The following is a 27,808-nucleotide window of genomic DNA, read 5'->3' as shown; positions in this document are numbered from 1 at the left end:
TTGAAGCCAGCCTTAAAAGCTTTTGAGCATTACCTTGCTAGCATGTGAAAAGAGCACAATTGTACAATAGTTTGAACATTCTTTGGCATTGCCTTTCTTCGGGATTGAATGAAAACTTATCTTTTCCAGTCCTGTGGCCACTGCTGAGTTTTCCAAATTTGCTACTGACTAAAGCACTTTAATAGCATCATCTTTTAGAACTTGAAAGAGCTCAGCTGGAATTCCATCACCTCTACTAGCTTTGTTTGTAGTAATATATCCTAAGGCCCACTTGACTTCACACTCTAGGATGTCTGGCTCCTCCTTATGAACCCTTAAGTTCTTGCTAAAAAAATTTTTACCTTGAAATGCAAGTGTATCTGGAAATAAAACAGATGAAAGCAGATCTATGCCACTTACCTTGTCCCCCAAATTATATTTTACCTTTATTATTTTACCTTTATTATTACTTAACTCTTTGCATATTATCATGCATTTCTTTTCCACTGTGAGTACTAATAGAGTGTCTGGTATATGAGAGTACTCCCTAAAAAAAAAAAGACTGAAAGTATGATTTTCATATAAAGTAATGAAAGAATGCTTCTTATTTTTTTAAAATGCATGAATGGATTCTTGCCTAACTCCTAATTTCTACCATTTCAAAGATCTTTATAGAAGAAATATAAATTATGTAGACAGTCACCTTAATTATCTGCAAGAAAATAAGTCAATCATATGAGAAAATAGCACACCATAATATAATGTAAGCTACAATGTTTTAAATATTCTTAAATTAACCAGCATGTGTGTCATGCACTTCTCTGGCGTTACTAACAATTATCTAGCTGATACAACCATGGTATTTACTGATTATTAACTGATTACTCCTATTTTTTTTTTTTTTTTTGTAATATAGCGTTTCCTTGTTTTTCCAGTTGCTTTTTACTTACAGATGCCAATCTTATGACTTGAAAATACGAGATTTTTAAAAGGAGTCAATTACCATGGATTGGGGGTAGAGGACTCCTGTTACAGGCAGTCAAGTTGACCTCTGCACTTCCGCAAACCTTTCTGAGACTTTTTTGAGGAATAGGAAGTTCCAGATCCTGCTCAGCATTGCTTAAGGAAATGCTTTGTTCAGGCTGATTTTTAGAGAAAACACTCAATAAGTATGCTTGTTCCTCTGAATTCAGCTGCACCAGCTGCTGACTCAATGACACTGAAATTAGGAAGCTTTGTTCAAATAGCGGCCACACAGAAGCTCCTTTGGTATATGTCTAGCTCCCCAACAAACAAAAGTCTTCAAAATGCACATGCCCATCCACACCTGTCCAGAGAATAAACTCTTTGCAAACAAAATAAACAAGCCAAACAGCCCAAAAAGAAAGTGTAAAAGTTGGGGGGGGGGGGACACAGTGTGAGGGAAAATCTCGACAACTAAACATCATTTCATTTATAAAGTAAAAGCAGAATGCATTTCTTCAAATATTTTCCTAAAAGCATGCATGGCAGGCTGCAACTTTAGATATCATTATTCACTATTGCATATATAAATTTAATAATGCCAAGAATGGGAGCAAAAATTCAACCAGGAGGAATGCCTTGTTAAACTTTGAAATTTTTCTTTCTTGCCCCACGTGACAAACCCATCACAAGCACCACAGCAAGATACAAAAGCCAGCAACACACACCCACTTACTCTTATTCATTAGGTATTTTCTATATGCTGAAAGGCTGGAAACGCTAAAATTAACTGAGTTTTTGTATTGCTGTTGTTGTTTTGTTTGTTTCTTTTACAGCAGTGATTGTTGTTGGTTAGTCACTAAGTCATGTCCAACTCTTTGCGACCCATGGGCTGTAGCCCGCCAGGCTCCTCTGTCCATGGGATTCTCCAGGCAAGAATACTGGAGTGGGTTGCCATTTCCTTCTGCAGGAGATCTTCCCAACCCAGGGACTGAACCCACAGCTCCTGCATTTCAGGCAGGTTCTTCACCTGGGCCACCTGGGAAGCACTCTGCTACCGTTTTCTCACTCTTAAATACATGTTTAAGGGTATGTGCGAGTGTGCATGCATACATGCAACACAGCCTGGGCTCACATGCACACACAGGGAACTTTATTATTTTGTACGAAGCACTCTTTTTTTTCCGTAAGTAAAGTCAACTCTAAAATAGCCTAGCAACTGTAGGGATCACAAGAGAGATGATCAACCCAGTAAGCATGTATTAACTACTACAGAAACAGACCATGCCTCCCCTTTTCCTGCTCTCAGGAAGGAAATGCACCACGGGGCTGAGTGCAAGGCTGGCTTCTCAGACCAAGTCCTTTAGAGACACACACCTCTCATTTTCGGCTCCATCTTCCTCATCTCTGTCAGATGTTGAGAAAACCCAAAACTCAGTGTCCGGGAGGACTCAGGTGTTTGTGATACATGGAGAAGTGAGACCTCAATCACCGGTCCTAACCAACTCTATCCTGATGACTCGAGCCTGGCTAGATTTTGGGGTGTCCCTGAGCAGCGAAATGAGGAAATGACAAACAATGCTTGGAATGTTCCTGGATATCAAAAAGGCATAATTTCCACAAAGGATCTGAGGCACTGCATAGCAGTATGCCAAGAGGGCTCAGCTGTGATTCTATTCAGTTCAACAAATATTTATTATGCATCTTTTGCCAACTCAAATGTAAGAAGGACTCCAAATTGTATTTATATCCTCAGGGTATAAAAGAGTGCTGGAACAGACAGTAGGCACTTAATAAATGTCGAAGGAAAGAAGGAAGGAACTTCCACAGAGCAGACATCTGCTAAGTACGGAGGATATGAGCTTCAAAGGTGTTGCCTAGTGATTTAATCAGGGTCCCCCTCCAACTTTTTAATCTAGCCTTGATTGAATCAGTTCTTTTTCTTAGGCTTCAGACAGACAGACAAAAGGGAAATTGTTTTTTAAAAATGTTTTTGACAGTATGAGTCTAAAATAGGTTTTAATCCTGGCCACACATGAAAATCTCATAGGAAACTTAAAATTTGCCACCTGGGTACCATGCCAAAATTAAATTATCAATTAAATTACAATATCTGAGGGATAAACGTACTAGTACTTTTTACACTCATGTGATTCTAAGCTGTACTCATTATTGAGAACTACTGCCTAATAAATAATGCTACATAAGGTTTTCTGCTTGGGGACCCATTGGGAATGATAAACTAAAACAGTAACCTAACCATGTGTATGTTTATAGCTCCTACAGTAAAATATGAAAGGTATTTGTTTAAGCAAACATTGTTCATTTCACCTTCCCGACCAAAACCTTACAAAAACAGGAATAGAGAACCTTAAGTCAGTGAAATAACGAAAAAAAAAAAACAAAAAACTTTTTTTAAAGGCTGGGCATAAAGTTTTTCAGCTCAGCACACTGGCAAAAAATTTCTCTAAATAGCTGAGAAATAATTACCATATAATTAAAGGATTTCAAACATATGATTCTGACATTAATTTAAAGATTACTTTTAACGTATACTTTTTTTTAAAAGCAGCTCTATTCATAACAGCCAAACACTGAAAACCATCCGTATGTCCCTGAACACTTCTACTTTTAAAAGTAGGTTTTCTATGTTCTAAAATTAATTGTGGTTATTGTTGCACAACTCTGAATATGTTAAATACCACCAAGTTGTATACTTTAAATAGGTGAATTGTACGGTATGTGAATTCTATCTCAATAAATCTGCTTTTAAAAAAGAGAAAAAAGTAGGTTTATTTTCTCAGTTATATTAAAAATGAGTTTTTTCATAGTTTTATATAGACTTTGGGTGTTATACAAAGTATTAGTATAAATCTTATTTTCTTTTTTCATATTCTCCTAAAATCAAAGGTACATTCCATACTGAAAGAATTCTGGCTTCAACAGCTTTTAAAAATCAGAGCCTAGAGCAAAAAAATTTTAACTCTAAGTTAACACTGCAACACTGAAATTAATGATATCATAACTGGGGGCCAGGGAGTGAAATGTAATGAAGTTATTAGTGAATCACTAAGTGTGATGTTTGCAAATGAAACAGGCCTAAACATCAGAAGGCTCAAATCCTAGCTCTGACTAGGATGAGTTTTCTGAGACAAATTACTCAAAGTTTCCTTAAAAATTGTAAGTCAGAAACTCCTTGTAAGAATAAGCTAAAAAGCAATATTTAAGAAACCATATGAAAATTGTTTGGTGCTAGAAAAAACAGTGTTGACATGATTTTGGCTTTCTTACAAAAAAAGAGAGAGGACAGAGTTGAGAGAAAGACTATGACTTTCTCCAAGAATCTCTCCAATTTTCTTCTCCACCCACTTTTTCCTGTAGCATCATTTAAACTGCCTAAGTTTTTCTTGTCTATGTAACTTCTCATCTCTAAAAGAGAGACATACATCCTTTAAGCAGTTATTGAGCTATAAAGTCCTCTACTCTGAAAATAAATGCAGCTGGTGAAACAAACTGGGGACTCTCTTCCTTCAGCTGCCTTTTGGACCCGGGACAATACTGTGTACTTTTATAATAGTGCAATTATATACTGCAAGTGGGTTCTGTGTGTTTGTTCTGTGGTTTTTTTGACAAGAGTCCAGACAGCTAGGGGAAAGGGGAAGAGCTAAAAGGAACGATACTGAAGGACAGAGGAGTTACGATAACCAGAAGGGCAGACTGTCACAGCAGTTCTTATCAGGAAGGGCCCATCTTTACGGTAAAGGAATAAGTCCAAAATTCCATGCACAGAACCGTAACTTTTTACAAGAATTAGTCTTCTCTTTCAGAAATCCCACCACAGTGAAGCTCTGCAAATTAATTGCTCCCATTCCAAAACAAAAAAAGTTACACTTATCTCTAACACATGTAATTGGTATCCCCCAAAGATAAAAGCCATATTGTTAAAAAGGCTTTTTCATTGAGAATTAGAAAACACAAATATATGGAAATGTTTTTAAAACTTTTGCAAACATTACTGAAAACCATTATAAAGCACAATTATAAATGGTCATAAATGTAATTCTTATTATTTAATTGAATCATCAACTCTTCTGTAAGGATAAATTATTTCTTGTATTAAATTTCCCTCACTGTGTGATGATATGGAAATACACATACCCAAACATGTGTGAGCTGCTCTCCTGTAATTAATGATGCACTTTTATTCTCTATTATTGTATGGAAAACATTCTGACACAAAATAAATGAAGCATAATCATTCAGAGTAATGATTCGCATGTACTGATTAATGATACCAAATAGCTTTTCTGTTCTTTAGTTAAATTAAAACATTTACTCAGAATCGTAAGGGCATCCCTAAATTAATGTTTTCTAGGTTTTCATTTTTCCTTATGGAAATGATCTACCCTAACCCGCCTGCCAATGCAGGAGACATAAGAGATGTGGGTTTGATTCCTGGGTCTGGAAGATTCCCTGGAGGAGGCCATGGCAACCCACTCCAATATTCCTGCCTGGAGAATCCCATGGGCAGAGAAGCCTGGCGGGCTGCAGTCCACAGAATCTCAAAGAGTCAGACACCAGTGAAGCAACTTAGCACACACGCACCATCACTGGATACAAGTTCCAATCGACTGTAAAATATACCGCTATTTTATGTGTAAGAAAACAAATGGTCAATTTAACTAGTATAAATACTAACTTGCCTTCAGAGATGTTTAAATGTATGTGAGGGGCACCTTGGGGGAGAGAGTGTCTAGATACATGGCATTCTACTCCCAAAGTACTCAGTAATTCATTAAATAAACATATTTTAAATGCTGCAACAAAATATTTTCAAATTTTTTAAATCTGAAACAGGCCAGTCACACACACACACAACTATGATTTTGCTTATAGGAGACACCTAGAGTAGTCAAATTCATAAACAGAAAGTAGAATGGCAGTTGCCAGGGGCTAGGAGGAGAAGAGAATTATTCTTTATGGGTACAAAGTTTTAGTTTTGAAAAAAGTTCTGAAGATAGCGGTGACAACTGCACAAAATCTGAATATCTTTGATGCCCTGAACTAAACAAAAGTTGGTAAGGTGGTAAGCTTTATGTGCATTTTATCACAATTAAAAATAACAATAAAAGTATCTTCATAAGAAAAAAAAAAACAGTATGTAAAACAAAATCACAAAACAATGAAAATCTTAAACTAGAAAGTACCTAAGCAACCTAGCCAATTAGTTAACCTGATAAGGTAACTAATTTCTCCTTAGAAACTTCTATTTTTGAAAAACCACAGTCTTTTCTCAATGAACTAAATGAGAAAATTTTCTATTCTCTAATTGATTCCTGAAGCTGGCATGGTTGTAGTATCTGAAACACAAGTGAAGTGAAGTTGCTCAGTCATTTCCGACTCTTTGCGACCCCATGGACTGTAGCCTACCAGGCTCCTCCATCCATGGGATTTTCCAGGCAATAGTACTGGAGTGGGTTGCCATTTTCTTCTCCAGGGGACCTTCCCGAACCAGGAATCAAACCTGGGTCTCCCGCATTGTAGACAGATGCTTTACCATTTGCTGAAATAGTGGTTTACACATTTACTCTACCATCAGAACCACCAGCGGGCTTTTAAAAGACTTCCTGACACTTCACACCCATTGGGATAGCTACTATCCAAATAATAATAATAATAAAGTTTTGGCAAGGATGTGGAAAAATTGAAACTCTGCACTGTTTGTAAAATGGTACAACTGATATGGAAAACAGCATGATATTTCCTCAAAAAATTAAAAAACAACTACCATTTGATCCAGCAACCCTACTGCTGGGTATAAATCTAAAAGAACTGAAAACAGATTAGAGAAGATAGTTGTACACATCACTGCAGCACTATTCACAGCAGTCAAGAAGTCAAAAGCAACCCAAATGTCCAGTGACAAACGACACACAAAATGTGGTATACACATCGATGGAATATTATTCAGCCTTGAAAAGGAAATCCTGTCACATGCAACAATGCAGGTGAACCTTCAAGGCATTATGCAAAATGAAACAAGTCAATGACAAATAGAAACAGACAGCTGGTTACCACAGCCTGAGAAATGGAAAAAATGAAAAGTTGTTTTAATGGATATAGTTTCAGTTTTGCATGATAAAATTCTGGATATCTATTGCACAAACAATATGAACACACACTACTGAACTCTATGTTCACAAATGCTTGGATGGTTTTTAAAAAGCAATCAATCAACAGATTTCCCGATTGCTATCATGAACCTACTGATAGGTTTCCTAGAGATTGGGTTAAAATATTAGCATGTGTAATGTAAGAAACCAAAACCAGCGAATGGAGATCAAGTTTATCCGTTTCCTAACTCAAAGTAACTCAAACACAATGGCGGCCATGCGAGCACTTCAGTTTGTTTTTAACAACTTTTCATGGGTGTGTGTAAACTATGTTTTATAATGGAAACTGATCATCTTGAAATGATCATTAAAAATGGGTAAATTTTAATACTGATACTGATAATGAAAGACACAAAGGAAGCAACTTAAAAGTCCCTCCACAACATTCCTTCTTCCCATCACTGCACTAATATCAATGGGTAGAGTCCAAGTCCCCTGACAACAGTATCTGCCTTACAGTTTTTGTTTAGAAGAACCTAACGTCTTCTCCTGGGTCTGTGGAGTCCAGAAAACCTCTGGTACCCAACTACCACCATGGACCAATCTTGGAGTAAAGGAGGCCAACACAATAAGCCTCACAACCTAGCTCTGTCACTTAATTGTTAGGTAATGTTGAGAAATACACTGAACCTTAATTTATTTCATGGATATTTCAGGAAATATATGAAATATACTGAAATATTTGAAATATCCATTCCAAATAACAGGAATAATAGTCATAGCTTTATTATGACGATTCACTGGAATAACATGTGTAAACCAATTAGCACAATAAACAGTACAAAGTAGGTATTCAGTAATTGGATGACACTATCATCACCATTGCTTATCAATTATATTAAAAAATCACTTTAAAGTACCACAGAGTTCAGCACCAATCACTCTATAAACGCACTGGTTCCTGTTTCTACTTCTAAAATACAACCTCAAGGATCAAGTCTAATATTATGTTTTTATCTATGTTCCTTAGAGTTCATCACATAGCATTAAGCAATGAGTAGTAGTTGATCAACTCAACCTTCACTGGACAGGTAATAATTACGGATGTGCCATGTACAGGGCACCATCCCAGGCACAGTGCACCGATCTCCACCTCTGAGTTTACAATTTAGGCTCAATAAGATCTAGTTCATTCTACTGACTTATTCACCACAACAGCAGAAACACATACATATCATTATATAAGGCATGGAAAGCCTCCTTCCATGGATTTACAGTAATCTGTTCCCTTATTCCACTACCAGAGAATAAGTTGCCTTATTTAATTATTATACTAAATCCATCTGTATAGTTTATAGAATCTCATATTTCAGCAACCTCAACCACCGGGATCTGTCTAAAAATGAAAAATGTCTATACATGCCTCAGAGCTTATAAAACAGTCAATGAGAATTTTTACCCTAATTAAGAGTATTTTATAGTAAAATTTTTGATACAACAACAAAAAATATTCATAAAACCATATTTATACATTATGCTGTGAAACATTTCAACATATTCACGGATGGTGCTTTCTTTTCAATTCTAGAATCACCTTTTCTCATGTAAAATTTCTTCTAGTCAGGAAAAAAGTGTAAGTGAGCTAAAAAAAGAAATGTCTTGAAATTTCACAGTGTACTGTATGTAGCTGAGAAACAGCTTGCATGCTATTAAACTAAAAAGTTGGTCAATAAAGAAAAATGCACAATTTTGTCCATTTGTTCAGGACCATCCTTTCTTCCCCGCCAACCCCAACTCATCACCCCCAGCCCAAGATTCCCCACTACAAGCTGCCTTAGACGTCTACCCCTCTACCAAATACACAGTGTTTTTAGCGGGGATGAACATGCACATATTTTTGTACAAGATGCGTATCTAGTTTGCTATTTCTGGCAAAGGACAGAGAATGCCCAAGGTTGTCAGTACAACTTTTATGTCCTGTGATTTAACTGGACCTTTAGCAAGTACAAAATATTTCAAAGGAAGGAAAGGATTTTTTTTTTCCATGACTAAATAAAGAAAGCCAGAGAGGATTTTCTGAGGCAAGAGGACACTGATAGAATTCCAGCCAAGAGTTTAGATGGATACAAAATTTTGAGAAAGGGACATTAGAAAATAATTATTATTTCTGCATTAAGTAAAGCAAAATAAAACAAATACAGGCAAAGAAAAGAAAAATAGTTCCACAAAGATAACAATATAAAACTAAAACATAAGCAGCAGTGATAGAGACAAAAAGTTTAACTTTAGGTATCTGACAATATGGAAATGGTTTGGATAACCCATACAGAGTACACAGTGGACCCTTGTGTATGCTGGCTTTCAAAGGATGTGGCTCACAGAACAGGCTTTCTTTCCAAATCAATTATTAGCTGTTTATAAAAAACAACAATAATTTAGACAGTCCAACTGATCTCATTTCAATGAACATTTCTTGAAAATATTTGTCATGTATGAAACTCACCGAGATATGTAAATTAATGTAAATTCAAGTCCAAGCTGTGTTTTAAGTAACTCAGACCATTTAGTTTCAAAAGTTTGTGCAGTTCATGATGAAATAAGTACGAAGTTTGACTTTATTAACTTGATATGTTCTGTGGATCAAAAAGAGTTGAATAATGGTAATTTCATATAGTTCAGCCTGATATGATACCTATCACTGAAAACTAACAAAATAGCTGTGAAACAGAAGTCTAGGCAAAATACCGCGAACATTACAAAAATTCAGATGCAAAAGAAGAGAACTCATTCCCTTTTGACTTTGGAAAGCAGGACAGCTTCTCAGAGCAGATGGCATATGAACTAGGAATCAGGTTTTGAGAGCTGGAATAGTTAGAAGAGGGAATATAGTGGGGAGGAAGTAGCAGATGGGAATTTTAAGCTGAGGAAAACCAAGAACATACGCGCAGGATCAGAAAGTGTAACAGAATAATTCAAATGGCAGAATCATCTATTTTTTAATGTCAGAGAACAAGTATGGAAGGTTCACTATTAAAAATTTACATTCAATTCACTTCATGAATTTGATGTTATATCTCATAATCCAATTAAAATTTGGGATTATGAAACACATATAAAGGTTTTCTGATAGGCAATATAAGGAAACTGAAATGAAGATGTCAAGTCAATCACTCCTAACAAAAGGGCTGCAAACACTCTCAAGTTCATTGAAGTCTCAATATAACACAATATACTACAAGCCCCTTGCTTTGCTTCAGATACAGCAAAAGCATGCATTAAGATAATGCTGATCTATTCAGTGATGGGCAACAGATTTCCACTTGACTAGTGTCCTCATGGAAGCTTCTGCTTCAAACTTCAGGGCTTTAGAGAGGTCCCACTGGATTTAAAGGCCAAGTTCTTTCCCTCACTCCACTTACAAATCACTGCAAGTAACCATTATAAATTTACCACAGTACTGGCAAAATTTAATAATTACAAGAACTTACTGAGTGCTTTGTGGGAATACTGGCTTTTGCATGGTTATGAGGATGATAATGAAATCTAATCTACTGCTCCATTACACATATTATTCTTAGCCACAATAACATTGTTCCATTTAAGCTTCAGGACTGTATTTAAATAGATGGTTTAGGAAACAATAAAGCCTAAAAGAATACCGTAGGTGTATTTCAAATTTAGAGTGAGTAGGAAACATCAGGGGAATTTTATCTACTTGAACAAACAATCAGACATAATCAAAAAAATTTTGTTGTTGGAGCCAGCAACAAAAAGAGGCCAAGAAAACAGGGGGCAGGAATTTTTTTCTCTCATTAGAGAGTCTGTAAGCTAATAAGAATATTAATCAAAAGACACAGAAAAAGACTTTTAATTATAGTCTGGCTGGTTTTTTTAAGAGAAACATTTAATGCCACACAAGTTATAACGTATAAACACTGGACACAGGGGGTATACTACATATTATGACTAGTTAAAGAAGCAGGACCCAAGGGGTACATTACGTATCATTACCAGTTAAGAGATGAGGAAGAATGGAGTTAGGGGACCAAGTAAAGGAGAAATGAGACACACACGGAGAAAGATACAAAACACCAAAGAAGCAGAAATACAAGAGAAAAGCACCTACAATCAAATCAAGGTGAACACAGAACAACCAGTCTGATGTCTCTCTCTCTCCAACATTTTTTCTAAGGACTAACAGATGTCTCTTTTCCTATCATGAACACACGCAAAAATGGAAATACCCCATCACCTGCCCCAGGGGGCATGGGAAATTATGCTAAGGGTTGAATAGAAAAATCCACAGTACAGAGGCACCTTTCCAAATAAAGTCCATGACAACTTTAGAGCCTCCAACAAGAAGGATGGAACTAGGACTCTCAGAATGAAATGAATTATTTCTATTACTAAAACCGCTGGGAAAACATCAAAATATTATGGACCAATTGTTGCACAAACACTTCAGCCTGAAAGAACACTTGCTGAACAGAAGTTCTAGGAGGTGACCTTAATTTGTGAAATAAAATCACAAATTTCAATAGTCGTAGCTCCACTTAGACTTTTAGGTTTAGAGAACAAGATTATGAATGTTTCCATAATCATATTCTTCCACAGTTTGGTATCAGCTTCGCATTTTCTTTCTCATCTGACAGTCAAGTCTGGTTGCAGTTTCCAACGTAGAAGGGGTAGGAGATGAACAAGAGTGTGTTTCCAGAATTAGATGTAAACTCAAACTTGGCAGTGAGGAGGCTGCATGTTCTCTAGAAACTGAGTCCCGTTCCTGCGTTACTGCCTGTGGGGACTTGAACACCTGAGTCCTGGGGGTCCTGGAAGCTTGCATGCTTCCCAGATGCTGAAATGGTCCAGGCTCTTTGAGGCCGAGTGTGAAGGCGGCGGTAGAAGAACCCGAAGAAGGTCTGGAGCCACGTAGAGACATGAAGCAGCAGGTGTGGCGGGAGCATCGGAGCCCAGACAGGAACCCTGGCACTGCCCCCAGCTCTCATCACCAAGGCCTGACTGCCTCTGGAAGCTTCCACTGAAACACCACATCCGTACAGAGCAGGACTCAGCGAACTCTTCCCGTCAAGCACCAGAGAGTCAATATCACCTCCGCTGTGGGCCAAAGAGTCCACAGCAGCCACAGACAATACTTGGAACAACGGGGCAGCCGTGGAGCAATTAACACTGTATTTGCAAAAACACATTGTGGGTCTGGCATCGACTTCATGCCTCTCCCAAGTTATTTTTCTGGTAACATTCTCAACGGTCTTATTTGAGGGAGCCGACGAGTCCGTGCAGCTATTGCATCATTTGGGTGAGATGTAATAGTAACAAGCATCGCTGTGCCTGGTACTTGCTATAGACCAGCGTGTGTTGTGTGCTGTGCGCAATCCCTCAGTCTTGTCCAAGTCTTTGCGACCGTATGGACTGTAGCCCACCAGGCTCCTCTGTCCAGGGATACTGGGTTAGGTTGCCATTTCCTCCTCTGGGTCATCTTCCCAACCCAGGAATCGAACCTGTGTCTCTTGCATCTCCTGTACTGCCAAGTGGATTCTTGACCACTGCATCCCTGTAGGCCAGACACAGCACTAATGCAACACAGAGGTCACAGGATCCTCCCCGACCTAGCTACATCATCCCTATTTCCAGATACTGGGTTAGCCAATGGGTCACTCAGGTTTTCCAGATGTTACAGAAAACTCAACAAACTTTTTGGGCAACTCAATATAAAATACCACAGCCGACTTAAGTAGCACAACGATTAAGTGTAAGATTTTTGTGACTCTGATCCATGGCTGCAATTTACTACCCAGCAGGCTTCTAACTTCAGAGCCCACCTCAATCAATAAGGAGCTGGCAAAAATGCCCATTCCCGGGCCCTGACTACAAAAGGTTCTGATTTAGTCACGTGGGGTTAGGCCCAGGACTCTGAACTTTAACACACACTTCTGTTAAGTCTGGTGACAAACACTGCAATCCCATGCATTTTCCAAGCAAAAGGCCACATTATCCGTGCTGGATTAGGTGAGAAACACTGCAATCCCATGTATTTTCCAAGCAAAAGGCCACGTTATCTGTGCTGGAATAGGTTTTAGCAGTGCCTGCTAAAACCGTAATTGAAGAAAATGATTAGCATCAATGAGGAAAACCTGAAGTACATTTTAGGCTAAATTTTACTTTCAGCTTGCTTTCTATTTTTTATGCATTAATATTATGAAAGGTATACCGAGCTTTTAACATTTTACATAAACACAAAAGTGGTTTAAATTTTAAAAACCAGTTTTTGCTAAAAAAAAAAATTACATAAGCTAAATAAATCACTGACATTTTAAGCACAGGGAGAAGTTCATGATCAACTATTAACATTTCTGCTTTAGAAACATAAACCCATTATACCTCTCTCCTGCAACCTCCAAACATGCAACATCTAGTACATTCTACTTATTTGCCCCTGAGGAAGCTGAAGAAGTGGTATATCATTGTTTGGCAATAACTGCACTTGGAGTTAATGCTGACCTCACAGCTTGTCGAGTAGGGAATAGAAAGCCTGGCCCAAGACATGAGTGCAAAGCTGAAGCAGCGGCTCTATGAATTCTGCCATCAGAAGCACATGGGACAGAAGCCTGGCCACCAGCAAGAGCTCGTGATTCGAATGTTGACACAGGTACTCTGTCAGAAGTTATGTAGGTCAGAGATAAGAGAGCAGAATGGCTTCAAAAAAATCCTGGCAGGATATCCTCATCTCTGAAAGCAGCTGATGTCCCTGGGCCTGAGATTCCCAGGAAACAGTCTAGAACCTTCTGCATAAGCAATCTCACAAAAGCAGAGCTGTGGGGGTCATGTGGGATGGAGTGGGGGGCTCAACATTTATACAATACATATCCAGGCTCCTGATATGAGCCAAGATACACCCTGAGTGCTAGGGCTAAAACACTGATTAACACATAATCCCTGTTCTCAGGAAGCTTATCATCTGACAGAAGTCAATTTCCTAGCCCCAGTTTGTGCCGGTTTCTGGCCTGTCATGAAAGTTCCTGAGTCTCTGGGGTTTTTATTTGTAAATTACGTTCTTCCACTGTTAGCATCAAATGAGAATCTCTATAAAGTACAAATCACTGACTTCCCTTGGTGGCTCAGATCGTAAAGAATCTGCCTGCAGTGCAGGAGACCTGGGTTCCATCCCTGGGTCAGGAAGATCCCCTGGAGAAGAGAATGGCAATCCACTCCAGTATTCTTGCCAGGGAAACCCCATGAACAGAGTTGCCTGGTGGGCTACAGTTCATGGGATCGCAGAGTCAGATACAACTGAGCGACTAACACACTATAAAGTGTAAGGTACTAATATATAATGAATTGGTGTTTCTCAGTGCGTTGCACAGGGGAAGCCAGACCTGGGCTGTCAAGGAAGCCCCGACTGCACAAAGGAGCTGCCAGATGCTGCACCCAGGTGCATCCTCAACCAGGAGAGTACTCAAGAGGGCAAGATCCAGGCTGGCTTTACCAGTACGTGCTGCTTCTTTGAAACTTCACAGGGAGGAGAGATTGAAGAAGGGGGTGATATCCTATAGCTGCTGCTGCTAAGTCACTTCAGTCGTGTCCGACTCTGTACGACCCCACAGACGGCAGCCCACCAGGCTCCCCCGTCCCTGGGATTCTCCAGGCAAGAATACTGGAGTGGTTGCCATTTCCTTCTCCAATGCATGAAAGGGAAAAGTGAAAGTGAAGTCACTCAGTTGTGTCCGACTCTGTGAGACCCCATGGACTGCAGCCCACCAGGCTCCTCTGTCCATGGGATTCTCCAGGAAAGAGTACTGGAGTGGGGTGCCATTGCCTTCTCCAGGTATTCTATGGATTGGAGACAAAAGTATGGTCCTGGGCTCCATGAACACCAGCAGACCCTAAGAAACAGGAATCTGCTAAAAATTCCACGAAAGATGGTGAGATCAGGCCCAAAGGCTAAGCAACTCTTAGTGCTTAGCAAATCTTCTGCTCAGAAATTCGACTGAGGATAAATACCATCCTTCAGAGGAATTTAATCTACCATAAAAACTACTGGACTAGTGACAATGCTGACTGCAACTTGCTGTCTGCTCTAGTTCACCAAGGACAAAAAGAAAATGATGAAGGCCATTCAGCAATCAGAGATGGTCATTAGGTGGTACTGTTATGCAGATAATTTGATTTATAAGAAACAGCATATTGCTGGGATTCTGATCATCTAGATTACTATGTTTCTAACGCCACTACAAAGACCTGCAGCTTTAAGGTCTCTCAATGACTGCATGTGTTTTTCTAGTAAATTCAGGTTAAAATATTAACTCTCCCATTTTCACAAGATCGTGATGATGACCAGATAGGATGACAAGTGTGAAAGCATTCTAAAGTGTTAAAATCACTCACAAGGAATTATATTTAAAGAAACAAGTTTTATGCATATGGGTATGTCTGAAGACAATAGGCTTTAATTTTTTGAATTGTACTGTGAAAAACTGTACTGTGTTCCCAGCTAAGAAAAAAGAAACCTGTGCAATAAATTATTGTGCTACCTGTAGTCGAACTGTGCAATTATCATTTGTAAAATTCTCATGTTCTAATCATCAAAAAAATAAAATAAAACCTTAAATACAAGTCTAAGCTTAATCTCCATGTAATACACTTTATCTTATTCATACTGCAACATATTCATTGCTTTTCAGGTAAACGGTGGAGTAAATGAGTCCTATAAACACACACACACACACAAAGAATTAAAAAACACTTCTAAACAAACAAAAAAATTAGATAAAATGTGAAGAGAAAACACAGTAGGTTCATGAACACAACAGACTGTCATTGCACTGTAAAAATAGGTGTTGATGTGCTCTCTCTCCAATCCTTACAGAAAAAAAAAATCTTTGAAATATGACAGTAGAGACTAATTGATATCCCATTTTATTGAATGTGTGCACTTAAATAAACCCATGAAGAAGAATTAGCATCAATAACATGTTAAAAGTTACAGATAATCTAAACCAGCCATTTACTTTGTCAACAAAGGTCCGTCTAGTCAAGGCTATGGTTTTTCCAGTGGTCATGTATGGATGTGAGAGTTGGACTATAAAGAAAGCTGAGCGCCGAAGAATTGATGCTTTTGAACTGTGGTGTTTGAAAAGACTCTCGAGAAGCCCTTGGATTGCAAGGAGATCCAGTCAGTCCATCCTAAAGGAAATCAGTCCTGAATATGCATTGGAAGGATTGATGCTGAAGCTGAAACTCCAATACTTTGGCCACCTGATGGGAAGAACTGACTCATTGGAAAAGACCCTGATGCTGGGAAGGATTGAGGGCAGGAGGAGAAGGGGATGACAGAGGATGAGATGGTTGGATGGCATCACTGACTCAATGGACATGGGTTTGGGTAAACTCCAGGAGTTGGTGGTGGACGCGGAGGCCTGGCGTGCTGCGGTTCATGGGGTCAGAAAGAGTCGGACACGACTGAGGGACTGAACTGAACTGAAACTAGCCATTTAAAAATAAACTATTTCCATCAAGGGAGCTTCCCAAGTGGCACAGTAGTAAACAATTCGCTTGCCTGACAATACAGGAGACACAAAAGACGTGGGTTCAATCCCTGGGTCTGAAAGATCCCCAGGAGTAGGAAATGGCAACCTGCTCCAGCATTTCTGCCTGGAAACCTCCATGGAGAAAGGAGCCTGGAAGGCTACAGCTCATGGGGTCACAAAAAGTCAGACAGGATTAAGCACTTGTTCACTCATTATTTCCAACAAAGACATCACAAGAAAGCTATAGGTTTGTAATGTTTTGCGAATATTAATACAAAATCATCAACAAAACATAACCAAACAAAATCTGGCAACATATACAAAGAATTACATATCATGACAAGTGGGATTAATGCCAGGTATGCACGGTTGGTTTGATACATGAAAATCAATTTTATCAAGATACTAAAAAAAAAAAAGAAACACACAAAATACATGATCATATCAATAAATACAGTAAAAGAATCTGACAAAATTCAATCCCCTTTCATGATAAAAACTCAACTAATTAGAAATAACTTCAACATGGTAACGGGCAGGCACAAAACACAGACACACACACACAAATTACATCATACTTAATGGTGAAAGGCAAGAAGCTTTCCCCTGAACCAGGAAGACTAGAGATCCTGCTCTTGCCTCTCCTCTTCAGTACTGTACTAGAAGTTCTAGCCAGAGTAATTAGGCAAGAAAAAGAAATAAAAGCCATTCAGATTGGAAAGGAAGCAGTAAAACCAACGCTATTCACAGATGACATGATCCTGAATATAAAAATTCCTAAAGAATTCATGTTAAAATTAGAATACAAGGTTGCAGGACACAAAATCATTATACAAAAATCTACCATATAGATTTTCTATATACCTGCATAAACAATCCAAAAATGAATTTTAAAAAACACATCTACTGGTAGTTAATAATATGGTATTGCATATTTGAAAGTTCCTAGGAGAGTAATTCTTCAGAGTTCTCATTGCAAGAAAAATTAATTTTTATAACTATGTATGGTGATGAATGTTTATAGACTTATTGTGGTGATCATTTCACAATACATACAAGTATCAAATCATGGTGTAAATCTGAAATTAATATAATATCAAGTACACCTCAATTTAAAAAGAAAACAATTCTATTTATGACTGCATCAAAAATAATAAAATACTTAAGAATAAAGTTAACAAAAGAGGTACAAAACCTACAGTATGAAAACCATAAAATACTGCTGAAAGAAATTAAAGAATATCTGAATGAACAAAGAAAAAAAAAAAATCCCATGGTCACGGTATCTTACAGCATACTAGTCACAATGGGCATCTTAGAAAGAAGCGTCCTCACCTGGGAGGCTGCCAGGAGCCAACTTTTTCTCATTCTACAAGTAAAAACCAGACGCCTTCCACCTCACTTCCACAGAGCTGAGGAGGAGCCAGACTGACGTTAAAGCCAACACAGAAAGATAGATACATCCTTGATACTGTTGAGACATTAAACCAAACTAATCCTGAAGACCTACCTCCCTGTGGACTTTCTAGGATCAGATCAAAGCCCCCTTTCTTATCAAAGCTAGTCTGAGTTCATTTTCTTTACTCCTAATCACACACATGTTAATTGACTAAATCAGAGAGTTAGGAAACGCTAGTGGATAAGTGAGGCAGAAATATAATCTTGAAGGCAAGTGTGGAAACAGCTATTTTTGAAGAAAGGCAAAGTAAGTTTCCCCCGGTGTATTGAATCACGTCTCCAAGTTCACTCAGAACTCTACGCTCAAAACTTTTTCCACCTCAAAGATGTTACCTAAGTCCCAGTTTCAGAAATGCCCTAGTATCAGTTCCTACATAATCTAGACCATTACTAAACACAGAATCGAACCCCGTTAGCAGCTCTGCCAGAGTCCCCCTATGAATGGCATCTCTCAACCACCCGACCCTGAAACTGCAGAATCCTGTTTCCTCTCTCCCTTGATGTTTGCACTCTCAGAAGTCAAAACAACCTTCATGAAATGTTCTTAATTCTATCTATTTCTTGCATTCTAAAACACCCTGATTTTACTTTAGACCAGAATTTTGACATTTTATCTAGTCTCCTCGACTCTTAATTTCTCCCCATTAAACTCAATCTGCATGCTGCTCAGATGAAGCTTTCCACATTAACATTTCTACCATGCTGCTGCCTTCCTTGAAAAGTTCCCTCACCGACTGCCAAGTACTGCCTCATGACCTACCACCACCCCAGTTAAGGGCCTGCTAAAGATTAAACTCAGAGAAGTAATGGGAGTGTCGGCTTCCTTTGCTTCATTGAGGTACAAAAAAGTCACAATGGACATCATCAGGCGGCTAAATCATCTTCTGGGCACAGAATGGGAGCAATACACCCAAAACGGGAGACAAAAATGTTACTTTTGATCACTTGTCTCCCACTTTTTAAGAAACCATTCAGTTATTTGTTTCCCTTTTCCCAAGCTTCTGCTCTCCCCTTATCAGAAACAGGTCTTTCTTCTTTCTACCACCTATATGAAGAAATAATAGTTTACTTCCCATTTATTAATCAATATGTTTGACATGACTGCAGCCATGAAATTAAAAGATGCTTACTCCTGGGCAGGAAAGTTATGACCAACCTAGAGAGCATATTAAAAAGCAGAGACGTTATTTTGCCAACAAAGTTCCATCTAGACAAGGCTATGGTTTTTCCAGTAGCCATGTATGGATGTGAGAGTTGGACTATAAAGAAAGCTGAACACTGAAGAATTGATGCTTTTGAACTGCAGTGTTAGAGAAGACTCTTGAGAGTCCCTTGAACTGCAAGGAAATCCAACCAGTCTATCCTAAAGGAAATCAGTCCTGAATATTCATTGGAAGGACTGATGCTGAAGCTGAAACTCCAATACTTTGGTCACCTGATGGGAAGAACTGACTCACTGGAAAAGACTCTGATGCTGGGAAAGATTGAGGGCAGGAGGAGAAGGGGACAACAGAGGATGAGATGGTTGGATGGCATCACCGACGCAACGGACATGAGTTTGAGTAAGCTCCGGGAGCTGGTGATGGACAGGGAGGCCTGGCGTGCTGCAGTCCATGGGGTCGCAAAGAGTTGGACACGACTGAGCGACTGAACTGAACTGACGTTTGACATGAACACACAAATTGAAAACCTCTCCAACTTTTCATGGAGATTCCACTGTTTCCTTTTCAGTCACCTTTGCTGATATTAATGTCCAAAATAACATGACAGAAAGAATAAAGAAATTAAAATACAGAGGCAACAGATGTGGGTGAAGCTGGAGTTCCATTTAATGAAAAAGAACTTTGTAAACTATAAATCTCCATAATAGAGTCATTATCATTTGTTTGCAAATAACTTTAAAGAATTAGACTAAATTAATTTTCAAAGAATTCTTTTCAAAGAATTGCAGCTCTAAAGTTGTAATTCCAAAGTTTTCAAAAACATGGACAGAGGAGCCTGGTGAGCTGCAGTCCATGGAGTCACAGAGTCACACATGACTTAGCAACTGAACAACAATGCTATACATATATTTACACATATAAATACACACATACACACACATACATATTGGGGCTTCCCTGGTGGCTCAGATGGCAAAGAATCTGCCTGCAACGCAGGAGACCTGGGTTCAATCCCTTGGTTGGGAAGATCCCATGGAGAAGGGAATGGCTACCCACTCTGGTATTCTTGCCTGGACAATTCCATGGAGAGAGGAGCCTGGTGGACTACAGTCCATGGGGTCACAAAGGGTCAGACATGACTGAGCGACTAACACATTTACTTTTGTAACACACATGTGTATATATAAGTACACACACACACACACACACAGAAAGAGAGAAAGTCAAGTTGCTGCTATTAGTCAATCAACTGTATCCGACTCTTTGCACCTCTGTGGACTGCAGCATGCTGGTCTCCTCGGTCTGTGGGATTTCCCAGGCAAGAAAACTGGAGTGGGTCATCATTTCCTTCTCCAGAGAAAGTTAAGAAATGACTGTAAAAATATATACAATGAAAGGGACTATAATTCAGTACATTATACCTGAGGCCTATTCCTCTAGATAGGTAAAATCCAAATTACAAACTAGCATAAAGGAGCATTACTTTGGTTTAACAGCAATTTACTATTTAAACCACTCTGCTTCAACATAACCTACCAAGTAAGAACATGAAAGTCATTTCTTCCTTAGAGAAGCACTAGTTTTTCCAAATTTGTCAAAGTATACTCAGGTGTATTAGCGAAAAAACAATTTTTTAAAAAGCCTGGGGATAGCCTATATTTAAGTTACATAAACATGTATTCAAAAACTTCAATCAGTATGTTTTATGGATTCTGGTGTATATAATTTTATATATTTTAAACACATCGTTCATACAGACATGCTATACTATTAGTTGTCATACACAAATATATACACAGCAGAAAATTTTTTAAATCCCATTTATTCAAAGTATACTTTAATCCCCTGACCAACAGATGGGAAAGCAAAGGACAGTGGTTTTATTATTAATAACTATAAAACAGACATATTTAGAAAACGACAGCTTCCGGCTTTAAAAAGCAAGTGTCCATGCCGTGGGAAGAAATGATCCGAGCACCACAGACTTCCCTAGCAAATACACTTTCTCCTGAGATCACATGGTCATCTCCTTCCCCAGATGTGCACTTCCGAAGGGAAAGGACTGGGCCAGGAGTCCCCACAAGCAAGCACAGGGCTGGCACATAGAGGGGGGACTCAGTAAAAATGTTTATTTCCATAACCAGAAGCCTTTAGGATCTACTGTTCTACGGATTTGGCTGTAGAAAATTAAACACCTCACATCAGTAAACTATTCTACAATTATTCTACTCATTGTATGGAGTACTGTTTTCTTTCATTTGCTTTATGCTGAAATACCTTTCAGATTTCACAGGAAACTTCAATTCTATTTGAGATTTCTGAAATGTGATCAATAAAGTCGGCATTTCACAGGCTCTGATCATATACCCTCCAGCCTGAAAAGTGCACATTTTTCAAATCCCCAGGTAGAACAAAAATCAGTTCATTTCCCTTTTTTCAGATTCATATCTTTCTTGAAATGTGATTGAAAACCCCACATGGGATTTCAGATTAGAAATGTCAGGAGGTTATGACAATAAAACTGCTTTCAGCGAAATCTCAATTATCTAGAATCCTTAAGGAAGAAGTCCTCAGAGATAACTGAATTTCTGTTACAGTGAACATTTTCAGTGCCCCTGTTTTTTATTGTAATTTTTAAAAGACATGTTTACAAAAGCTGCATTATGTATTACTAATTCCTTACAAAGACTTGGGGTTACCATCTTGAACATCAGTTACCGAGAGGAGTCACGTGTGCCATTTCCATATCTGATTCTAGAATGGCACTGGGTGTGTGGGGTTGCCTTCAGCATGGTACTGTGCCACTATCAAGGACACAGTTACACACACACAGACAAACACACCCTGTATCTCTTACACCTTCACGAAACCTTCTAGTGAAGGTAGTGGCTTCCCCTCCCACATCCCTACCACCTTCCATCATATCACGAGCTAGAGCTTCTGGTCTGAAGAGGCTCAGCTTTAACACACACATCCTGATCAGTTCCTTTTAGTTACATTAACGCGCTGACAAGGGCTTGGAAGCTGTTTCTGGAAGCTTTCTTCTTCTCCTTTTAATTATAAAATTTAAAAAGTTTTTATATGAATTGGGGGTACAGAAAGGTACTGAGCTCAAACTACTTCAAAGGTTTGTCCATTAGATAGACTACAAGAGTTCATTCTATCAATAATTAAACTTTAAGCTGCATCATATATTATGTTGACCTTCCTCTGTACCTGCTGCCCCTTTTCACACTGGCACTCGTCACAGAGCTCAGAAAATCAAAAGATGCTGAGCAGACTGTACTCAGCTACAGGAAAAAAAGAAGTCCCCCATTTCTCCAACAAAGAAAGCATATAGGCACCAAAGATTACAATCGCAAAGAACCTCAATCCAAGTTTCACAGAATCACCTACTACGCAAGATATATTCTATTCTCCATAAAACACGATCATTAAAGATTCAATTATTTAACTTGCTCTCTGAAAAAAAACTGTTTGAAAGACAGAAACCATGACCTAGGATTTCCTTAAAGCTTTTTCAAACCAGTATTTGTAAACCAGGTCTGTTTCCTAGGAAACTCAGCAGGTTATACCTGGCACAAGGAAACTCTCCTTCTGTCATTTCCCTTTTATCCTTGGTTCATATATGTGGCTGCGGCCTGTTAGAAAGAAAAAAAAATTACCTTCTAGTATCAGTGAAATGATAAGGGAACTAGAATATCGCTTTCCCAGCCTGCTGCTTCTCCTGGGGTAGATGGAAGAACAAACAGAAGAAATCTGTCCAGAGAGCCCCAAAAAGCTGGAAAGCACTTTGTGATCCAGTTCAGTGAGCGCCCAACACAGTTTGGGGCATTTACCTTAACTCACTTTGTGAAAGGTAAAACAGAAAATGTTTAAAATCTGGATTTATTAGAAACCTTGGGTCAGATATTTCTGAGTTCAAATTCCAACTCTCTTTTTCTGCATGCGTTCACTTTACTTAAGTTAGTTTACTTCTAACTCTTAAAACAGAAAAAATACATTGTTCATATTATGGTAATACAAATTCAGTTAAAAACGAATACAAATACCATGTTCAGAAATAATTTTGTCTCTGAAGACTATCTAAGCACAATTCAAACATGGCAAACCTGGGAGTCTGCCAAGGACTTTATACTATAATAAAATAAGGGTGTGGTTTTAGGGGGACAGGCTTTTTTTTCCCTCCTCTCAAAGGATTTTTAGGAGACATGGCATTTTCAGAAAGCACAACGGAGTATATCATTTCTACAAACATCTGCAAGTGAACTTTTTAACACTGAGAAAATGGGTAGTATGTATTATACGTCTTTGCCAGGTCCATGTACCGGGACTTTTCTCTTTCATCGACAACCAAATACAGGAGGAAAACGGAGAGAGAAATCACAACATGGATGAGTTTTAAACACAACTGTAGAACTTATTTGTTGTTGTTGTTGTTGTTTAGTTGCTAAGTCATGTCCAACTCTTTTGCAAACCCATGGACTGCAGCCCTCAGGGCTCCTGTGTCCATGGGATTTCCCAGGCAAGAATACTGAAGTGGGTTGCCATTTCCTTCTCCAGAGAGCTTAAACAGTTTTAAATTTCAAAAAAGCCATTATTAAATCACAGTAACGTGTAAAGCATCACAACCCTGGCCCGAAGATCCAAACACTACATATGCTGTTGAGAGTTGCTGCTTAACAAGACTCAGACACTATATCCCAACATTTTTAACACATTCTTAAGTATTTTTCCAAACATTTAACCACACAGCATACTTTAAAATGTTATACATATATTCATGTGCTTTGATGATTTAAATGTCTGCAACTGCAAAGCGACTTTTCTCTAAAGCAACACTTAGTATTTCTCCATAATACAAGCTCCAACTCTATGAAATGCTCTTCCACATAATACAAGCTCCAACTCTAAGAAATGCTCCCCAAACACTTTTTTGAAATATTCCTTTTTACTTACAGGTGCATCTACTGGCCCACCACACAGTAAGTCTGAATTCAATTTTCCATTCTCTCCCTTTTCAAATACATAAAACTCCAAGAAAGAAACTAAGAAATGGAAACACCCAGCTAAACTAACTTTTACAGGCCCATTTAGCATCTACTACCAAATGATAGTTAAGGCCCTGTAAATTTTCCTCTGTCCCAGAAATTTCCTCTGTCCTCAGGTCCCAGAAATCCTGATTCCAGGACTGGAACCGTTTTAGCCATTATACCAAAGGAAATTCTGCTTGTCAGCTTATCACTCACAGATACAGCTGAACTCACTGCTCAGATTCTTGAAATTAAACACTGACAAGAGAACACTGCCTATTACACTGACAAGAGAACATTGCCCATTTCAATTAAGTGTTAAAAATGGTCCAGGTAATTACTAACCACTGGCATTGCTTACCTCCTGGCAAAAGCTTGGAGTTACAAACTGTTTTGCTAATCAAATAATAATTATTATAATTATTATTATATAACTACTATTTATATAATATATAATCATATTAATTTATTTTTATAATGTATTTACATTACTTCTATAACTATATAAACTAAATTTTAAATTGTTATGATTGTGCAATTCATTATTGCTGTTATTATGACCACTACCATCACCCCCAAATCCAGAAGCACTAAGACCTCGGGCACAGATCTTTGACTTAGAGCCAGAAGAGCTTAGTTTCCGTCTGGGCCCCTGGCTCTACTGCACTCAAACTCCATAACCGAGTGCAAGTCACTTTACCTTTATCTACAGGAGACAGATGCTTTCCAAAGCTCCTTTAAGCTCCCATTACTCTCCAGGGCTCATGCCCTGGAGACCTGTATACTGAATAATGAATGGCCGTATAAAACCTCATACATGGATTGTGCCAGGAGAAAGGAATGCACACTTCCCAGATAGTCAATACCACAGAAAAGAGCCATTATATAAATCAGACCTTGGTAACCTTTGTTTTTGAATTTTTATGCAAGGAGTCTTCATCATTGGCTTAACAATTTTTAGAAAATATTTTTCTAGCTAGTTCATGCAGCACTCAACTATTATTAAGCAATTATGTTTAATTAGCAAACAAGTAAACAAGCTCACGTGGGACACTGGTTATTTTAAATCCTTAAAGTGAGAATATGCTATATGCCACAAGCCCTGTTTTATATAACACAAATGAGTGACGTTTCATTAACATGTGTTTACTTTCTGAAGTTAGCAAAGGCTATTTTTATGACTTCTTTTCCTGCTGTTGGATTTATATTCCGAATCGTTGTTGTTCAGTCACTGAGTTGTGTCTGACTCTCTGCGACCCCATGGACGGTAGCCTGCCATTCTCCTCTGTCCATGGGATTCTCCAGGCAAGAATACTGGAGTGGGTTGCCATTTCCTTCTCCAGGGGATCTTCCCATATGAGGCCTGAATCCACATCTCCAGCTTGGCAGGTGGATTCTTTACCACTAACCAACAGGGAAGTCCAAATTCCTATTATTCTATAAATGACTTTAGAGAAATCTCTTTGCCTTGGGTCAAGCCCCATAAGCATATGAATCCTTTACAACCTTGCTCAGAAACATCAGCAAGTCCCTTCCAACCAAGCAAAAAAAAAAAACTGAATAATAAAAATAGCCTGACCAACACTACACCAAGATCATCAAACCAACACACTGGTCTCGTACTCAGAGACTGCTACTCTCCAAATCATTCCTCTAGGCTGGCCACATAACATATTCACACCACAAATACCAAATAATTCACTTGGGAAATCTTGTAGGAGAAAGAAGTCACTAATACAGGGTTACTAGGGAGACACTTTCAGTGTACATCCTTAACATTCTTTCTTCTTTGTAAAATTCAGCTATTTCACCCTCTAGTCATGGTCCCATAATGAGTGGAAAAGTGAAAGCATTAGTCTCAGTTGTGTCTGATTCCTTGCCGACCCCATGGATTGTAGCCCGCCAGGCTCCTCTATCCATGGAATTCTCCAGGCAAGAATATTGGCATGGGTAGCCATTCCCTTCTCCAGGGAATCTTCCCGACCCAGGGAATCAAACCTGGATCTCCCACATTGCAGGACTGTGTCTATCTTCATTTCTGTAATATACGCAGTGTGATACCCCTCACAGAGTAATCCCTCATTAAAAAAAAAAAAAATTTTGATTTAAACTGAAAAAAATTTTAATAACACATCCTAGCAACAGTACTAAAGGTGTTAAGATGGTACAAGTGAAAGTCACTCAGTCATATCTGACTCTTTACAACCCCATGGACTGTGGCTTGCCAGGCTCCTCTGTTCACGGAATTCTACCATAAAGTATTATTGCATTGTTTGGCCAGCAGCACCTGAGAACATGGGGAGCTGACGGGATGGGGAAGAGGGTGGAGCCGGGGTTGGGGGGGTGGGGCGGAGATAGCGGATGCAGATAAGCATACCCACTGGCCGCAAGCACCTGGAAAGTGGGGCTGGGGGTGGGGGTGAGAGTGATACAGAAAGGAAAAGTACTGATGCATGTTAGCAGCTATCCATCAGTGACTGAAGTCACAGGGCAGTGAGGGGGTGGACGGTAAGGAGACAGCAGACAGTAAGACAGAGAATGGATAGGGAAAACAGTAACATGACTGAGCAAACAAGGGTGTATACTGACACGAACCAGGATCAGGCTTCTCACTGCTTGACCAGGTATTTACAAACATACAAAGGGCAAAAGCTGGAAAGACACGTGGGGTTAGAATTGAAAGTATAATTATGAATTTAGCTTTTTTTAATATATATACACACTCCCCGGAGAAGGCAATGGCAGCCCACTCCAGTACTCTTGCCTGGAAAATCCCATGGAGGGAGGAGCCTGGTGGGCTGCAGTCCATGGGGTCGCTAAGAGTCGGACAAGACTGAGCGACTTCCCTTTCACTTTTCACTCTCATGCATTGGAGAAGGAAATGGCAGCCCACTCCAGCGTTCTTGCCTGGAGAATCCCAGGGATGGAGGAACCTGGTGGGCTGCCGTCTATGGGCTCGCACAGAGTGAGACACGACTGAAGTGACTTAGCAGCAGCACAGACGAAATGTTTATGAGTAGGCACATGTTCAGTGACTTCAGTCATGTCCAACTCTTGTGACTCCATGGACCACAGCCTACCAGACTCCTCGGGCCACAGAGACTTTCCGGCAAAAATACTGAGTGGGTTGTCATGCCCTCCTCCAAGGGATCTTCCTGACCCAGGGACGGCACTCACATCTCCTGCACTGCAGGCTGATTTTTTACCACTGAGCCACCAGGTGTGTTCATGTGGGTAAAAATACTTGCATGGACGTGTTTCCTCAGGTCTACTGGGAGGGCCCAGATCTGAAGCTTCTGAATACCACTGTTCACTGACAGGAACAAGGGCTACCTGAAAAATACAGCTTACTGCAAGGATGGGGCAAGGAAAATTGCAAAAACAAGCCTGGGATAGCTTCTTGTGTCACGAAGTAAGAAAGTGCTCCAAGACTGATGAAAGAAAAGTAACAGCAAAAGTCACTCAGTCGTGTCCAACTCTTTGTGATCCCATGGACTATAGTCCATGGAATTCCCCAGGCCAGAATACTGGAGTGAGTAGCCTTTCTGTTCCCCAGG

At 39.1% G+C, this 27,808-nt stretch overlaps 1 protein-coding gene across 5 annotated transcripts in view; it reads right to left on the bottom strand.

Moving 5' to 3' along the window:
- KLF12 (Kruppel like factor 12) overlaps positions 1–27,808 on the bottom strand; it is a 521,123-nt gene that overhangs the window by 453,737 nt on the left and 39,578 nt on the right. For 2 of the 5 annotated variants that reach the window (XM_043477486.1, XM_043477485.1), the window contains exon 2: positions 22,794–22,859. The exons of the other annotated variants lie outside the window; for them this stretch is intronic. The gene's annotated coding sequence lies outside the window, so the exon portion shown is untranslated. The remainder of the gene's footprint in view (positions 1–22,793; positions 22,860–27,808) is intronic. 5 annotated transcript variants of the gene reach the window in all.

The sequence above is a fragment of the Cervus canadensis genome, chromosome 9, assembly GCF_019320065.1.
Source record: "Cervus canadensis isolate Bull #8, Minnesota chromosome 9, ASM1932006v1, whole genome shotgun sequence".
Lineage (NCBI taxonomy): Eukaryota > Metazoa > Chordata > Mammalia > Artiodactyla > Cervidae > Cervus > Cervus canadensis.
Note: the sequence above shows the minus strand (reverse complement) of the source record. Positions and strands in the feature narration are given on the sequence as shown.